We start from the raw sequence: 15056 nt of genomic DNA, 5'->3' as shown, positions 1-15056 counted from the left end.
CTCACCAGGGCTCTGTGGGGACTGGTTAGACACCACAGAGCCTGGTAAAACCCCACAGAGCCCTGGTTAAACCAGGGCTCTCTAGGGTCTAACCAGGGCTCTGTAGATTCTAACCAGCTTGGTTAGACCACACAGAGCCTGGTTGGATCCCACAGAGCCCTGGTGAGATCCCAAAGAGCCCTGGATCACCATGGCTCTGTAGGGTCTCGCCAGGGCTCTGTAGGGTCTAACCAGCTTGGTCTAACCAGCTTGGTTAGACCTCACAGGCCCCTGGTAAGAGCCCAAAGAGCCCTGGTGAAATCCCAAAGAGCCCTTCAGAGCTCTATAGGGTCTCATCAGGACTTTGTAGGGTCCCAACAGGGCTCTGTGGAGTTTCACCAGGGCTGGTGAGACCCCACAGAGCCCTGGTGAGACCCCGCAGAGGCCTGGCTAAACCAGGGCTCTGTGGGGGCCTCACCAGGGTAGCAGGCCTGTGGGGGGTCTCACCAGGGCACCAGCCTTTTTAGACCCCACAGAGCCCTAGTGAGACCCCACAGGGCCCTGGTTAAACCAGCGCTCTCCACAGGGCTCTCACCTGCTCTCCACAGCGCTCTCCTCAGGGCTCTCCAGGCCGCCACTCACCAGTACTGTGCTGGCCGTGTCTCGGGGGCGGGAGCTGGCAGGAGCATGCAGGACCAGCCGGTGCCGACATAGTCTCCATCTGCTGCTGAAGATAAACTCCAAACTCCCAGCCAGAGATCCTCGTGTGGTGGATGGGAGGGGTGAGGTCTCTTCTCATTGGCTGGTGGGCAGAGCTCCAGAAGACCGAGTGGATGGACCGTACAGACGATCGAGGAAACGTATGAGCGCTCAGCCCTGTCACTGTCAAACTGAGAGTCTCAGTTTGACAGCGGCAGGGCTGAGAGCTCACAACGTTACCTGACTGCGAGCGAGGTGATGTGCTGTTCCGACAGGGCAAACAAGGCGCCCCTATTATTCATAGGGGCGTCGGGCCCCTATGAATAATAGGGGCCTGACGCTGAAGTGCTGTCCTCGCAAAGGCTCCCCACCTTAGCGTCGAGCCCCTATTATTCAGCCTTGGGCATCAGCTGCTTGCTGCTACTGTGCTGGTGCAGAATCAGCACCGTAGCAGCAAGCAGGTGGAACCAAAGGCTGAATAGGGGTCAGACGCTGGGGTGAGGGCAAGGGAAGCCTTTGCAGAGAACAGCTGCTGTCCTCTGCAAAGGCTTGACCTACCCTCACCCCAGGGTCGGGCCCCTATTCAGTCTTGGACACCAGACCAGCTACTTTCTTTTACTGTTTTTCAGCAGTCCCTCCAGCACTGGTGCCCACCCCCTGATCATTGCGGCTGCCCAAGAATCTTCAGATCTTGCTAGCAGTAGGTATATGCAAAACTCTGCGAGGGTTTAAATACCCTTTAAGAGGCAGCCAGACAATTACCATCTTTAGAAGGTGGCCAGCAATGGCATCCTCCAAATAGCTCTTATGACAGGTTTCCTTGACAAGGAATGCTAGCCAGATATAAGAATAAATGTGGATACGCATATTGCACTGGTGGTCCATGAAATTGTATTATTGAACACTTGTATTGTTTTTGGGCAGGTAGGGCTGCTGTCTGCCCTAAATAATCAGGGTCCTCATATGGTATTTTGGTTTTGGTTTAAATTAATTTCAGAGGAAAATAAACAAAGGAGAAGCTCAGTGTCTTGACAAATGGAAATCTCCTTTTGCATCATGACTTACAGTGTAATGAACCTACTACACATTGAGGGAGTAACCCACAGGAAGTGTGCAGGATCACCAGGTGTAATTAACAACTTAAAACAGCCTGAAAAAAGAAAACTAATGTAGGCACCACATCTAATGACTAGTACATTGCAATATATTGGCGTTCGGGTTTAGATATTCTTTAATGCCCAACTTCCCTGTTTACTTATTTTTTCTGCACATGATTGGGTAATAAAGTGAATATTCACACCATTTATTAAGTTCAATGAGTTTATTGAGATTCTGTATGTGGAGTTATGGAACAGTGTGATTTTCACAGACAGCGTCAGCACACACTCTATTCTGGCACCACATATTTTGGATATGTAATTGATTTTTCAACTTTCATATTAGGCTTGGCTTAAAAAAAAGCAGCAGAAGTACCCAAATTGACAAATTTAAAAAAAGCTTTTTAGGTAGTTTGGCTTTGACAACTGATTTTTTTATACAGCCATAATAGCACAATGGGAGAACCCGCAAAAGATCTAAAAAACTTTTTAAACATTTTCATCTGAATTTTTTTTAAAGCTCTCAACTTTGTATAAATTGGCCGGTGGTGACAAAGTTTAATTGTATAGTTTGTAATCTTCCTTACATTGCGTTGTCCTAAAACTTTAACAAAATGTCAAAACAGAGTGCACAAAAACACTTCAAAACCACAACCCCACACTCCACAAACTCCCACCCATCCCAATATCTCCAATTTTTGTCAAAATATAAAAACATTAGACAATAGCCACAAATATTGTTCAGTGGCTGGACAGTATGTAAGCAGCTTGGTTAGGCCGCAATATAGGAGGGAGAGACAAGACAGGACTTATCTTGAAATATAAATTTGAGTTAGAGACTTGAGAGACAACAGCCACAAACATTGAACACTGGCAGGACAGTGCAGCAACAGATGGCAGTGGTCATCAGCTGCCACCTGAAACTAAAAAAAATATGCTACATTAGAAACACCTTCAAGAGTGGTGGTCTGAGCCCTTCTTTGTCCAAGCTCCTTTTGCTGCAACCTCTCCTGCATATCATCTAGTGGATATTTCCCAGCCTGAGTTGCCCCAGAGTAGCAGATTTCCATCTGCTATTTTTTTTGTTTTTACTTGCTTTCTTGTTTAGTTTTTATATTTAAAAGTAGCTATATATTTTATTTTAATTTTTTTATATGGCTGTGGTGGTTGGATTACTCACAACAGAGGCCAGACATGTCTGCAATTCCTCTGCTTTGCCAGCATAATTCTACTCAGCAGCCAGTTCTGTTTTTTTAATATCTTATTTTTCCAGTAGGAAAGTCAGGTCTCTGGAGGCTGGGAGAGGTCATGTCTTGCCGGGGAGAAAACCTACAGCCACAGATTGCCTACCCTCCCACAATGCAAGGGGAAGGGTGGATGGCAGCAAATGGAGGAGGGAAATTCTACAGCAAGATGGAAGGGCAAGCAGCAGCAAAAATAAAGATAGAATCCTACTGCCATTGGCTGCTTGTTCTTCCTTAAATAAGGATTGTCTAAAATACTTTTTTTAAAAGACAGGCTTAGAGGAGAGACAGAGGTGCTTACACATAGAAGTAGTATGTAGGAGGATGGCTAATGTGATCTCCTTCCTCCTCCTTCCTGTACACCTTCTGCCCTTCACCTCTTCTTCCTCCAACATGATTATGACACAAGGAAAGGTTCTGGGGAGTGGTTTTCTTTCACTATTTAGCAGAATGTAAAGAAGTTGCTACAAAGGCATTCTCTTCTTACTCTTTCCAGGCGCTGAGGAGCAACTTGCCTGCAAATTCTGGTAATGTTCCCATTTTCCTTCACCTCTTCTGTTAATCCCACTATAGCCTTACAAACAAGCTATGAGGAGTTGGTCTAATTACAGACCACTGCTTGTCCCAGGCATTGTGGGCCTTTTTAACATGTATTCTGCTGAAGCTGAAGCAAAAAATTGTCCTAATGCTAGCTGGACTAAATTGCTGGCTTTCCAGCTGCTTTTATTCCAGCTTGCTTATTTAGGGGGACATTTTACTTCTCTTTTTTCTAATTTCTAATTTTTATTATTTTTATAGTTATTTATTTGTTTCAATTAGTTATATTTTTCTTTATTATTCCAGCTGCTATTGAGTTGTTTTTATTTGTTGTTTTTACTTTTTTTAGTTGATTTCTATTCTCATAATTATGATTTTTTTTGTTATTTCTTTCTGTCTCATTTGGTATTTATGCTGTGGTTGGGCAGCAGACAGCAGGGGCCAAGCATGTCTAATTCACATCATAATCTTTCTTATTTCAGGCACTTAGCAGACAGTTTTTATTTATTTATTCATAGTCTTGGCACTAAAGACATAGCTGCTGGGGGAAACTTACAACCACACGCTGTCCACCTTTTCACAATGCGGGGGTCAGGGCAGGCAGCAGCAACTTAAAGGAGGCCAGGGGGAAGGGCAGGTAACAGCAAAAAGTTATACACTCTTCCTCAAATCTTTTTTCAATGGTCAAACATATGAAATAGGCAGTCTGGAGGCTGACATATGCATTCCACCAAAATGTTATACACATTAAATTATTTACATATTTACAACATTTTTAAATACTTTTTATTTACATTTTAATAACCTGACCTGGTCAAGCAAACACAGACAGATCCTATGAGTCGTAAGGGAATGAACAAGAAGAGCTACATGGCAGACTCCCTGTAAAAAGGCTTTAATCAAGAAGTGAGGCAGAATCCTGACCTTTAATATTGCTGAGAGCCAAATGATGGTCCAGACCCAACCATTTTCCCACCTGCCATCAGTATTTTTTTTGTCTTTTAATATTTACATTTTTATAGATTTACCATTTTAATTTTTTCTCAAAAGGCTGTCCCTGCCCTGGTCAAGCGAACACAAACAGGGATGGCAAGGCTGTACATAAAATGCTTACAAGCGACCACATTTATGGACTACAGCATTAAGGATGCCTGCATGGAGGTGACCCAATATGTGCTTTAGGTACTGGCCTGCCCTGCTGCATGTGTCATGTCAGAGAGGGCCTTCAGTGCAGCAGGGGGTTTTTGTGACTTAGAAGCTGACTTTTAATAAAATTAATCTGAACTGGATCAGAGGAGGACTACATTTATTTAATATGCATGTTATTAAGAATAGAAACGCAGTGTTTTTCCATTTTTAAAAAAATGGATACAGTAAGGCACTGCGAAAAAAGACACCTATTGGATGGACAGTTAGCAATAACTGCCTGATGCGCACTAATCACCCAAACTAAAATTATAATCTAAAAAAGGGGAAGAGACCCAACTAATAGAAAAGCTTTCACTTTCTCATAGTGAAACTTTGCCCAGCTATGGCTCAAATAAGTGCAAAGAATTGATCACAGCCAACTTTGTTTAAAACAGCGATAATGCAATTTTGGCTGGACCTTCACTTTAAAGGAGAGCTGTAGACAGGTTAAAAGTACACATGTACAAGACTATTTGATAGGCAATTGGAAAGTCACACATACAGTATGTTCAGTGAAAGTGCATTGTGCTTAGCATTGATATGCCTTGACGCTGCAACCCCTGTGACCTGTCCCTTAACCTGGGGGTGAGGTGATTGGTTGCTTTTGGGAATGAAAAACAGGTTTTTGCACCAAGAGTTATCTCAGAGCAAGATGGCACCAATACTGTTGGTGACAACAAGGTAAGTTTTGATTTGAAGGGGCTAACTTATTGTTAGGGTAAAGGTAAGGGTTGTGTCATCAGTGCAAAGAACATGGTAGTGTCCAGTGTTCAGTGTTAGTGTCCATGAATGTTATCATCTGATAATATTCATAGATCAGGTAACGGAAATAATGTATGCTAATGCAATGTAGTACTTCAATATAAATATCTACACAAACCCCAAAAATAGTTTTTTGCACTACTCAGAATGAACAGCAGATGGCACTACAACACCTACCTAATGTAAATTATTTTGATCAGCTTGCAGAGTCTGTCATTGCATTGGAAACTAACACCGCAGATGGAGGCCTTAGGCTACCCACAGATTTCCGGCTTATTCCTCAGCCTGACAGCGTTTAGAGAAAATACTTATTTTTCAATAAATTCTAAAGATTCACTCTACTGCAAATATCACATATTTACATTAGACACATTGAACGGGACCTTAAAATATTGTTAAAATAACAATTTTACATATTTGAATGGTGTGTATTATGTACCATATAATAATCGTAAAGTATATCTTTAGTCCAAACTGTTTTTACCCTCTCTCTTTGTCCTGGTGGTGGACAGAAAGTGATAAAAAAAAATCCTGCATTTTATAGTTGTCATCAGAAAGAAGAGTTAAAGGGGAATCTGGGACACTGTGTTCTGGTGTCAACAGTCTATTTCTAAAAATCAGTATTTTAGGCAAAAAGTGAAAGGAAATCTCCCTTGTGGGAATAGGAAGGGAACAGAAACAAGAAAAGCTTGTCGGATGTTCTAACCTAGCGTTGCTCAACTTTTTTCAGTCACGGAACTCTTTAAAAGGTTTGCAAAAGCTCAAGGTTCTCCAGTCTAAAATGTAATAGATTTGAAGGGGGGAGCCTATGCAAAAACACACAAAAAAGTAGGGTTCCCCCCTTCACATCAAGTCCCCCCCCCCCTTCACATCAGAGCCCCCTTTCACATCAGAACCCCCCTTTAACATTAGAGTCTCCCCTTTACATCTGGAGCCCCTTTATAATTAGGAGTCCCCCTTCACATCACAAGCCCCCTTTTCACATCAGAGTCACCCCTCCTTACATCAGCCCCTCCCTTGCATTTAAGAGTTCCCACATCATGTCAAGCAGAGTCCCCCATCATGTCACATCAGAGTTCTCAGTGCCATCTTGACATCAGGGTCCTCAGTCCCCCTTCGGATCAAAGTGCTCAGTTGCTCCTTCACATCAGGGTCCTCAGTGCCCCTTCACACCAGGGTCCTCAGTCCTCCTTCACATCAGGGTCCTCAGTCCCCATTCGCATCAAAGTGCTAAGTTTCCACCTTCACATCAGAGTCTTCAGTCTTCCCTTTACATCAGAGCCCTCAGTCTCCCCTTTACATCAGAGCCCCCAGTCTCCCCTTTACACCAGGGCCCTCAGTCTCCCCTTTACATTAGAGCCCCCAGTCTCCCCTTTACATCAGAGCCCCCAGTCTCCCATTTACATCAGTGTCCTCAGCCCCCCCCCCTTCCCCCCCTCTTCACATCAGGGTCTTACCTTCATATAAAAGTCCTCATTCCCCAACTTCACACCAGTTTCCTCAGTCCTCAGTCTCCCTTTCACATCAGAGTCCTCAGTATCCCTTTCACATCAGAGTTCACAGCCCCACCTTGACATCAGAGTTCCTCAGCCCCCATTCACATCAGACTCCTCAACCCCTCCCTTAAATCAGAGTGCTCAGTCACCCATTATATCAGAGTCTTCATATTAGAGTCCTCAGTCCCCCCTTCACATCAGAGTCCTCAGTCCCCCCTTCACATCAGAGTCCTCAGTCCCTCCTGTACATCAGAGACCTAAGCCCCCCCCTTTTCACATCAGGGTCTTACCCTCATATAAGTGTCCTCTTTCCCCAACTTCACATAAGTGTCCTCATTCCCCAACTTCACATAAGTGCCCTCATTCCCCAACTTCACATCAGTGTACTCATTCCCCAACTTCACATCAGTGTCCTCATTCCCCAACTTCACATCAGAGTCCTCAGCCCCCCATTTCACATCAAAGTACTCCGTCCCCCTTTCACACCAGAGTCCTCAGTCTCCCTTTTACATCAGAGTCCTCAGTCTCCCTTTTACATCAGTGTCCTCGGTACCCCTTTCACATCAGAGTCCTCGGCCCCCTCTTCACATCAGAGTCATACTATCATATCAGGAGCAGCAGCATGGCAGAGGCCAGGAGGGGGGAATGAGGACCACAGGTCATGTGCAAGACTTTGCCCAATCAGGGCACAGGGCTCTGTATGAGCCATAATTGGGCAAAGTAATGATGACTTTGCCCAATCTTGCCAATCTTGGCTCACAGCTCAGTCCCAGCCCCACAATATAAAAGGCTGCTTACACAGGAGCCTTATTTAGTGTGTTGCTGAAGTTAAAAATAGAAAGTTTCTGTTGATAAGTGGGGGGTGTTAGTGAAATCCCAAGTTGACTCGGGTGATAAGGGGGGTGTTAGTGATCCGGCAGGTTGGCCGGGCGATAAGGGGAGGGTGTTAGTGATCCGGCAGGTTGACCCGGGTGAGGAGGAGGGTGTTAGTGATCTGGCAAGTTGACCCAGGTGATAAGTAGGGATTGTTAGTGATCCGGCAAGTTGACCCGGGGGATAAGGGGGGGTGTTAGTGATCCGGCAGTTTGACCCGGGTGATAAGGGGAGTGGTGATAGTGTTTCGGCAGGTTGACCCAGGTGATAAGGGAGGGGGGGTGTTAGTGAAATCCCAAGTTGACTCAAGTGATAAGGAGGTTGTGTTAGGGAAATCCTAAGTGGACCTGGGTGATAAGGGGGGGTGTTAGTGAAATCCGTCACTGGGGCTGCTGGAGGAGCCTGAGGGCTAGCCTCCTGCCTAGAGACTATGGACCAATCCCTATTTGCCCTGTTTCGAGTCCTCATTTGCATGGCCAAGAGGACCTAGGTGAGGACTGGAGGATACTTTGCAGTTGACCAGTAGGAAGGTGGTCGGTTGGGCCACCTTCAAACTGTTGTTTACAAAAGTGTGTGTGTGCATCCAATAAACGAGATTCCTGTTTGAACTTACATACAGCCTGCCTGGTGTTTGTTCTGATCTATCACAACTGGATACGAACGGCACAGAGCTGTAGTTCGAATCCCGAATTATCGGATGTCCGAAATATCAGACGCTGCAGTCTGAAATCTAAGGAGTGCCGGGAGAGTGGAACCGAGCGAGCAAGGGGCTAGTTACAGGGGGGGTGTTAGTGAACTCCCAAGTTGACTCAACCTGGGACATCACCAATACTCCCCTTATCACCCGGGTCAACCTGCATGATCACCAATACTCCCCCCTTATCACCCGGGTCAACCTGCTGGGAAGTGGCTGTGACACCATCTATATTCAGTCTATATTTAAACTGTAAAATTAGTCAATAATTCTTCAACATTTTAGCAAAATTTCAGTAATTTAACCAGTCTTGCAAAGATCGATGGGAAAGTCAAAATTAAGGTGGTACATGGTGTTATTTCAGGGTGTCTATTGGGTATTTTTTTGATTATTTTTGTGTATTTTTTTGTTTTGTATTTTTTTGTTTTTTGTTTTTTCCCACATACTCTATAACACTTCAATGTACAAAAAAAGGAAAGAAACACAAACACATTTTTGTGAAACCAACTTTTTCACTGTTGTTACTGTGAAAAAAAATTTAAATACTGTATATTTCAAAAAAATATAAGAACAAAGTACAGTAATCTCCCCATTATCCAGCATTCAAGCAACCGGCCCCCAAAAATCGAGGATGGCTTGATGTCTTTGTGCATTAAGCCATCGGCAAAAAAAACAAACATTAAAAATTGCCAGTTACTCCGTGCACAGTACACTATAAAATTTTGTTAGCAACTACATTTATTTAGTTGCAAACTAAATTTTTTGTTTACATCTTGCTGCCAGCCGGGGGCTAGATTCCATAGTCTGCAACACAATGTAAACAATGGGTAGAAATACCCAGCCTACAAATTGCAATAGCCATTAGCAGACTGGCTATTGTGCCCATTCACTGAGCAGAGGAGCAGACCTAAGAGAGAACTTTCTCGCTCAGGTCCGTTCCTCTGCTCAGTGGGTGGGGTTTCAATAGCCAGCCTGCTTTTGCAATTTGAAATGGCCAATTGGAGTCTGGCTATTGCTCCCAGCTGCTTAGATTCAACCGGCAGCTGTTGAAGCTAGCTGACAAGTGAATGGGGCTGTGGGGTAGGGTGGTGGCTTGAGAGTTACTATTAACTCTCAAATAACCACAAACTACAGTAATTCGCCACCTACCAATACCTGTGGGTGTCGGATAACTGGGAGTTTACTGTATAAGGAAAAGGACACACAGTATGTTTGTGGGGGGTATCAATTTTTGTGTATTTTGTTTTTATTTGATGTTTTTTCATAGTAGAAAAAAGGTGAAAACGTTGTAACATCAAAATGTAAAGAGAAAGTACGCTATCATTTATTTGTGGTTTTGTCTCACTAATTGCGTATGTTGTTATAATATGTGAAACAAAACATCAGATAACAATAAAATACGCAAAAAAAAATTCTGTCTCTTTAACATTTTATATTACTCATATTTGCTTTTCTCTCAATGTTAAAACCAATGTCAAGCAAGAACAAAATACACACACAAAGAAGGAAAAAACCAAGAACGTTGCGAAGCCGCATATGGAAACTTTCTTACAGGTACATTTTTTCAAGCAAATTTTCCTAAACAGCATGCAAAAGTCAAATCCTTATTTATACCTTTGTATTTTTCCCCTTGGTGTTCATCAAAATCAATGAAATCACATCGAAACGCATGTCAGTGCTCCTTATTAATGCACATTGGAATGCACTTTGCATTGAGTGTCAACTGCCATCATAATGTACATCAAAATGTGCATTGATGTGCATCATGATATGAGGACATGCGTTTTGATGAGCTTCTGTTGATTTCAATGGATAATGGATAATGCATCAAACAAAATTCCGAAGGTGTGAATCGAGCCTCAATGTAGAATTTAAATATTATTGATCCTAAATCTTTATAGTTTTTCTTTATGGCTCCAACAGTCAATGAAAACTGAAATACTGGTTTTGTGCACTGATTATAAAAAAGCAGGACATTTTTTTGCATAATAATTCTTTATTGTTTCCATATATAACAATACAAACATATAAACATGTAAACATCCTGTTAAAAGACTCTCCCAGGGAGAAATCCAATCAGAAACAGAAGAGAAAGATATTCATAACTTCTTCCTAAAACAGCCACCATAAATTTCCCTTCCCATTGGTATAAAAACCATTCTTCCCCCTAGGGGTCTCATCTAAAAAAAAAAGCAAGGAAAGCGACAACCCAAAATCCCTCCCATCCCTAAACCACCCCCAAAAAACCCCAAACAAGATGAATTAGAAAGAAGAAGAAAAAAAAAAGTCACTGTCAGGACCGGATTTACCCTGCTTGCCGCCCCATGGCCAGTTCCCACAATGCGCCCCTCCCGCGCACCACCCCCCGTGGAGAATGCAAACCGGGGTTGCAGGATTGGTTTGAATTTTTTTATTGTTTCTTTTTTTTTTATTTGCATCACTTTTTACTTTTTACATTTTTATTTATCTTGTCATCTTTTACTTTTTTTTTTATAATTTTGTATCTTATAATTTTTTATTTATAATTATTTTCTTATAATTTTTTATATTTTTTCTTATTATTTTTTACTTTTTATTTATTTTTTACTTTATTTTTTAATTGAATTATTATTACTTATTAATTGTTTACTTATTTTTGTATGTAATTATTTTTTTATCAATTTTTTTCCACTTAACTTTATTGCTATTACACAGCAGCTAACAATCCCCTGTGTGATAGCAATTGGAGGTGACAGGTTCTCTTTATTGAACCTGTCACCTCCAATACAGGAGTTCTAGCACAGCACCGTGCTGGAACTCCTGTGACAAGTGAGAGAGTAAGAGCACACCTCTCCACTCTCACTGTATACACAGAGCGGTCAGGGTTACTATTAACCCTGCCGCTCTGCTCACCACTCTCCATCCTGAGGACGTCAGCGGCCAGCGAGGAGAGGAGGGAGCCGGAGCCGGGAGGACGCAGCATGGAGAGATGTAGGTGCAGGGGAGGGAGGGGGGTAGACGGACAGCCTGCAGTGTTATTACAAGTGATCTTGGCGACATCGCCGAGATCACTTGTAAAGAAACAAGCGGCTTCCCCCATTCTTCATCTAGCCCTGCTTGTGCAAAGCAGGGCTAAATGTAGAAAACAATTTACCGCCCGGCGCCCGGAACTGTATTTTCCGGGCGTCGGGTGACTTCAAACATGTGCAGCCCCTCTTCTCCGTGCCGCCCCGAGGCCGGGCCTCGGTGGCCTTGCCGGAAATCCGGCCCTGGTCACAGTCTCATCTCCTCCTTCCCTCATTCCTCTCCCCTCCTCCAATGCCATGCAACTGAGCCTCACATTCCAGGTAAGCACGTGGTAGTGATGTCAGACTCTATCTATGGTTTCTAAAAAGCAGGAAATTATGTTTAATAAGGAGCTCCCCCAGTCACTAAAACAACCAGTCAAACAACCAGAACTCTCTTTTCTGTTGCAATTTGCATTTTTTTTAAATGATTTAAATATATATAAATATATATATATTTTTTTATTTTTTATTTTTTTTTAACAGAAAGCTATACTTTTTTCGAAACATTTTTGAAGATTATAATGGGATTTTGTTACATGGCAATTTTATATACAGCGTTTACAGAAGTTTATAAAAGTGTAACAGTTTTCCCTCACATTTACTTCACTTTATAAAGTATCCTACTTTTGTATTCTGTTTTTATTTTTTACCAAAAGACATAATGAATTTGCTAAGTACATGTGTCTAGTACAGTGGTCATTGTAGGACAAAACAGTTTAGGAAAGCATATAAAACAGTTCTGGAAATAAAGTTTTAAGAAAGGAGAAAGAAAACAAACAAGTCTTTTGATTTTGACTTTCACTGCACAAGGCTATTCTATTAAAGAAACATAAATAAAGCATCTTATGACATTCATGACAGTACCGTGCTCCACCTCTATGATGACAGCGCCAGGCTTCTGTATTGGACAACGAATCCAAAGTACATATAAAACACTGCCTGACATCTAAAAAAAATGTGCAAGGGTCCCCTTCATGCTAGGCCCTTTTCCCATTAACAGGTATTTCCATTTTTGAAGCCAAATTTTAGAAACCCCACTTTATGCTTGTTATGTGTTCCCATTCACACAGCATACCTAAACATCATTTTTAAAGAACTTTCTTACCGGTTTCTTTGTAGCATATTATGCATAGGAGTCTACAGGCAGCTTTTAGAGGTTAGTAACATAACAAACATATACTTACCCAGTCCATGGATCTGCCTGGCTGCTAGGCCAGTCCATACAGCCTCTCTCCCCCTTTACTTCAGTGATCTAATTACCCAGGAGTCATCACGTCCTATACAGTATATTGGACGTGAGAACGCTGAAGGACATTCTATCACCGGAACATAGGAGCAGAGAAGCTGAGGGACCAGTCTAGCAGCCACAGTTCGGGTGAGTATATCTTTGTTATTTTACTACCTAGACCAAAACATGGCTGGTAAGCTGCAATATATTACATTTTTATTCTTTGATTTAGATACATTTAAATCTATTACATCTCTACTATTCAGCAGATCCTGACAGACCTGTATTTGTAATGCTTGTTGCTGGGAGAGCATCAAGGCATCGAGTGTCTAAAGGAGCCTCTACTGGGTTACAATGGGAATTGACTGTAATGTTCTGACAGTGTTTTCTTAGAAAAGTACACCAACTTGTGAATATGCTGTTAAATTTTTCAGAAGCAAAACAGTACAATATGGGGTCCATATAACAATTTGCTCCAGACATTATCCAAGTGATGTAAAAGGCAACTTCAGCACTTTCCAGCAAAGAACACGAAGCTGGGAAGAACACTGTAATGGTAACAGCAATGGACCTGGTGATATGGCAGGGGATGTAGCAAATTATGAATATTATCAGGGAGACCAGGATGATTTGCACTGACTTGGACACCATGACTTTGCTGAGGGAGTTCATTGGGTTGACCTTGAGGATGTATCGAATCAGCAGAGCATAGCAGACCAAGGTTATAGAAAAAGGAATAAGCAAACCAGTGAAAAAGATGACCCAGTTCCAGACAAAAAATAAAACTGTTTGTTCTGTTTGGTGGATGCTGAGACATTTTGTAACTCCATGGACCTCAGATGTTTTGAGGACAAAGAAAAATGGAATACCTTGACAAAGCAGACAACCCCAGACTGTGAGGCAAAGTATTGTAATGCATGGCTTTCCACTAAAGGCCTTCCTTTTGGGGTTAGGGACAACAGTGAAATAACGGTGCATACTAATTAAGGCAAGAAAGTAGATACTTCCATATGTGTGGGTGCTGAGCAAGAAGACTTTGAACTGGCAGAAGAACAACCCAAAGGTCCAGCGGTCAGTAATGTAGTAGATAACCAGAAGAGGAGCTGCTGGAGCGATGATGGCATCAGAGATAGCCAAGTTAAACTGAAGAATCACCATTGAGTTCCAAGATTTAACCTTGAACCAGAATATTCACAAACTGATGCAGTTCAATGCAAAGCCAAAGAAGAAGAAGAAGCCCAGGAAAATGGGAATGAAGAAAGGAACGGATTGTGGCTGACAGCTGGTGAAATTCACAGAAGAGTTTATCATCTTGAAAGTCTGTGAGCTGAAAAATAATGAGAGTTTTATTAATTTTACGGATACACACACATACAAATATATTTCTGCATGCCTAAGAAAATTATTTTTTTTGTTTTTAGATGCAACCATTACCATCAAACATCTTAAAACATGTTATACCTATAAATGTACCACTAAGCAATAGAAGACAACCGACGAATTAAGAGAAACGGCTTGCCTGTTGGGTACAGACTGGCGTAAGCTTCCTCTGTCAGCCTAATATAACTTCTGCACAGAATTTCCGTTAGCAGAAAGCCAGAACTAGTAGCGTGCATTGCAAAATAAAAAAAGCAAGCTGTTTACCATGCCCTCAGAAGTATGTACTGTATAGTAGGCTTCCCCAGACACCTGTATGCCATACCTGATTATTTGTAGAGCTATCTGAGTACGCCCCCAAATTAAAGAAAAACCTGAAATGTGGTTGCTGGCTCTGCCCCTCCTGTGGGTCACTATTGATTACTGATGTTGTGCATCACGGTGATGGGGCAACAATGAGGCTTCATTGTTTGAAATCAGTAGTAGGAAGGCAAGATTCCATTTTTGTGCTGATTTTGTCCTGCTTTCCTGTCTCTGAAAATGATGTCTATGGTAAAATGTTCTTAATTGTTTAAAGTTACACTCCATTTTTCTTTAAACAATGCCCACAGTGCTAGTTCCCGTCTTTCAGTCAGAGTTTAGAAATGCAGAGAAACATGGGGAGCTAAATAAAGAGAGATTTCATCTATAAAATATGTTTCATGATTGTTTTGCAAAATAATAACTGGTTTGAATATTTGATTTTTCTTTGTCTTTATTGTCATATTGTCAGTGTGACCTAGAGAATGGTAGAAAAACATAATTCAGGGTTCAATTTACTTTTATATAGATATAA

The 15056-nt window shown here is 42.1% G+C and overlaps 1 pseudogene; it reads right to left on the bottom strand.

Annotated features, from left to right (window-relative positions):
* LOC108801842 overlaps positions 1 to 14171 on the bottom strand; it is a 17151-nt pseudogene extending 2980 nt beyond the window's left edge.
* Positions 14172 to 15056: the final 885 nt, after the last annotated feature.

This window comes from Nanorana parkeri, unplaced genomic scaffold (genome assembly GCF_000935625.1).
Source record: "Nanorana parkeri isolate BGI_ZX_2015 unplaced genomic scaffold, ASM93562v1 scaffold2524, whole genome shotgun sequence".
NCBI classification, from domain to species: Eukaryota; Metazoa; Chordata; class Amphibia; order Anura; family Dicroglossidae; genus Nanorana; species Nanorana parkeri.
Note: the sequence above shows the minus strand (reverse complement) of the source record. Positions and strands in the feature narration are given on the sequence as shown.